Genomic DNA, 3,780 nt, shown 5'->3' on the forward strand with positions numbered 1-3,780 from the left:
GGGCGGGGGACTTCAGTGCCCCTCCCTCGTCCTCCCTGTAAATTTATACGGGTTTGTTAATTGTACCGGTGGTGGTTGCACAAAGCTTCCGAGATGGAGACGACTATAGCCAGCCTCAACATCAACGGCAGCAGGGGGTCGCAGCGCAGATTCCAGACCCTCTCGGTCCTTCGGGACGGGAGGTATGCGGTGTGCTTCCTGCAAGCAACCCACACTACCCCGGGAGACGAAGCCACCTGGCTCCTGGAGTGGCGAGGGGGGGTCTACATGAGTCACCTCACCCGCAGCTCTGGCGGGGTGGCTATCCTGTTGGCCCCGCATTTTCAGCCGGAGATCTTGGGGGTCAGGGAGCCAGTGCCAGGCTGTTTGCTTCACCTGACGGTTCGGCTGGGGGGCGCGGTGCTTCACTTGGTGAACGTCTACGCTCCCCCGGCCGGGCCGAGGCAAGCGAGCTTCTTCGAAGAAGTGTCCGCTCATCTCGCTTCCATCGACGGGGGCCAGTGCGTCGTCCTCGGGGGAGATTTTAACTGTGTCCTCGAGGGCAGGGACCACGGCGGTGCCCGCACTGGCTGGGCGTCGGGGAAGAGGTTGGGGGACTTGGTCAAGTCCTTCGACCTGGTGGACGTCTGGCGGAATCTCCATCCCGACTCCATCGCCTTCACCTTCGTGGGGCCTGGGGTCGGAGTGTCCAGAATCGACCGCCTGTACGTTTCGCGGGCGTACGCCTCCTGTTTCCCGAAGGCCTCCATGCGGCAGGTGTCGTGCACGGACCACCACCTGGTGTGGGCGGAACTCCTTCCGTTCGGCGCCAGGCTCGGCTCCGCGTACTGGCACTTTAACAACCTGCTGCTGGAGGACGAGCGGTTCCGGGACTCGTTTCGTCGCTTCTGGGCCGGCTGGCGAAGGGAGCGGGGTAGCTTCCCCTCCCTGAGGCTATGGTGGGACGTGGGCAAGGCTCACGTCCGCGTCTTCTGTCAGGAGTACGCGAGGGGGTCGACGCAGCGGCGGAAATCCAGGATCGGGGAGTTGGAGAGGGAGTTGCTCGACCTGGAGTCACGCCTCGGTCAGCCCGACGCGGACCCGGCCCTGCGCGGGGTGTACGAAGAGAAGAAGGCCGCGCTCCGGGACCTGCAGCTCGTCGGGGCTCGGGGCGCGTACGTGAGGTCGCGGATCCAGCTCCTCCAGGACCTGGACCGCGGCTCCCCCTTCTTCTACTCGCTGGAAAAAAGGCGTGGCACCCGTCAGCAGCTCCTTGTGCTGCTGGCCGACGACGGGTCCCTCGTCTCGGATCCGGAGGGCGTCAGGGCCCACGTCCGAAACTATTACACAGCCCTGTTCTCTCCGGATCCGTCCAGCGAGGATGCTCGCAGAGTTCTGTGGGAGGACCTGCCGCAGCTCGGCCCGGAGGACGCCGGAAGGCTCGGCGCTCCCGTCACTTTGGAGGAGCTGACCGGCGCCCTCGACCGGCTCTCGAGGGGCAAAACCCCGGGGCTGGACGGGCTGACTGTGGAGTTCTTCAGGGCGTTCTGGGATGTCCTGGGGAGCGACTACGCACAGGTCCTGGGGGAGTGTTTAAATGCCGGACAGCTGCCCCTTTCTTGGCGCAGGGCGGTCATCGTCCTGCTGCCAAAGAAGGGGGACCTTCGTTCTTTGAAGAACTGGCGTCCGGTCTCCCTCCTCGGCACGGATTACAAAATCTTCGCCAGGGTGTTGTCTTCTCGCCTGGCCTCCGTGCTGGCCCACATGATCCACCCGGACCAGTCCTACACGGTCGCGGGCCGGAGGATACACGATAACGTCCACCTGGTCCGGGACCTGATCCATTTCTGTCGACGGGCTGGTCTGCCGAGCGCCTTCCTGTCTCTCGACCAGGGGAAGGCGTTCGACAGGGTCGTTCACGAGTACCTGCTCGGGACTCTGCGGGCATTCGGGTTCGGGACGCAGTTCGTCGCCCGGATCTGACTTTTGTACGCCGCCGCAGAGTGTCTGGTTAAAGTTAGCGGGTCCCTGACGGCGCCCCTTCGCTTCGGGAGAGGAGTGCGTCAAGGCTGCCCCCTGTCCGGCCAGCTGTATTCCCTGTGCGTGGAGCCTTTCCTGCGCCTCTTGCGGAGGAGGTTGTCGGGGCTGGTTCTGCGCGGCGCGGGCACGGGGGTGGTCCTCTCGGCCTACGCCGACGACGTGCTCCTCACTTTCACCGACCCGGCTGACCTGGGGAGGATGCGCGAGTGCCAGGCCGTGTACTCGGCGGCGTCTTCCGCCAGGATCAACTGGGCCAAATGTTCCGAACTACTGGTCGGTCCGTGGCGGGTGGACTCTCTGCCGGAGGGGTTACGGGGGTTCAGCTGGAGTACCACCCATCTCCTCTACCTGGGGGTCTACCTCAGCCCGGCTGAGGAATCCTGGCCGGCCAACTGGCAGGAGCTGGAGGCCAAAGTCTCGGCTCGCCTAGGCCGCTGGACAGGACTGCTCCGGGTGCTATCTTACAGGAGTCGAGTGCTGGTCATAAACCAGCTGGTGGCCGCCATGCTGTGGTACCGGCTGGTCACTTTGGTCCCTCCTCTTGGCTTTGTCGCTGGCATCCAGAGAACGTTGGTCGATTTCTTCTGGGACAAAAAGATGCACTGGGTCGCCGCGCAGGCTCTGAGTCTCCCTATTGAGGAGGGCGGTCAGTCGCTGGTGTGCGCCCGCACCCAGGTCGCGGCGTTCCGCCTTCAGACCTTGCGGCGATACCTTTACGTCGAGCCTCCTCCTAGATGGTGCGCCCTGGCGACATATTTTTTCCACCAGGTGCGTAACCTCAACTACGACACGCAGCTTCTGTTCGTCGACCGTGACGGTTTGGAGGTCGCCCTCAAGACGCTGCCTGTCTTTCACCAGGACCTGATCACTGTCTGGAACATGGTCGAATCGCGTCGCGCCTACCCGCCGGCTGGAGTAGCGGCTGTCGTCAGGGAGCCGTTGCTCAGGAATCCGCACCTCCGTACTCGCGGGTTCGAGTGGCTGTCGGAGGGGAGGGCCGCGGCGGCGAGGGTGACCAGGGTCGGGGACGTGCTGGGTGCCGGGGGCCTGGGCTGGACACTGCCGCAGGACATAGCCAGCAGGGCAGCAGTAGACTTCCGGTACATGGCCACCGCCATCCGACGCCTTAAAACGGCGGTGCTCGGACCCGACGTAGTGCACCAGTTGGAGGACACTCAGGTGTGCGGTGGGATCCCGTCCGCGCTCACCCCAGCCCGGACGGAATTTCACATTGGCCCTCCCCTCCGTACTTCCCGTGGGAGCCTGTGCCTGTGCCCCATGACCTGAGCCACCTCCGAAATTTTAATTTTGTCCCTTTTTTAAGGATGTAAAAAGGCGAGCACTGTATCGACTGCTGCTGCACACCATCCACCTCTTCTCCCTCATCCACTGTCCAGGCACACCTTGACGTGCCCATATGCCACCGGGCGGTGGGGATCCCCAGTGGAGGGCTCTCTACGCGGGAGTCCTCCCCCTTTCTCTCGGGGATCTGGGATAGAGGGTGCTGCACGCAGCAGTCCCCTGCAACTACAGATCGCGGTGGTTCATGGACTCCCAGCCCAACTGCTTGTTCTGTGGCGCTGTGGAGTCCGTGGACCATGGCCGTGGAGGGGGTCGTTAGGGCCGACTGCCTGCCCCTCTTCCGCGGTTACGTTAGGGCCCGGGTGTCCTTGGAGAAGGAGCACGCGGTGTCCACCAACACCCTGGAGTTGTTCAGGGAGAGGTGGGCGCTGCAGGGAGTGGAGTGCATCATTTCCCCTT

Source organism: Chiloscyllium plagiosum, chromosome 15 (genome assembly GCF_004010195.1).
Source record: "Chiloscyllium plagiosum isolate BGI_BamShark_2017 chromosome 15, ASM401019v2, whole genome shotgun sequence".
In the NCBI taxonomy this organism is placed as follows: Eukaryota; Metazoa; Chordata; class Chondrichthyes; order Orectolobiformes; family Hemiscylliidae; genus Chiloscyllium; species Chiloscyllium plagiosum.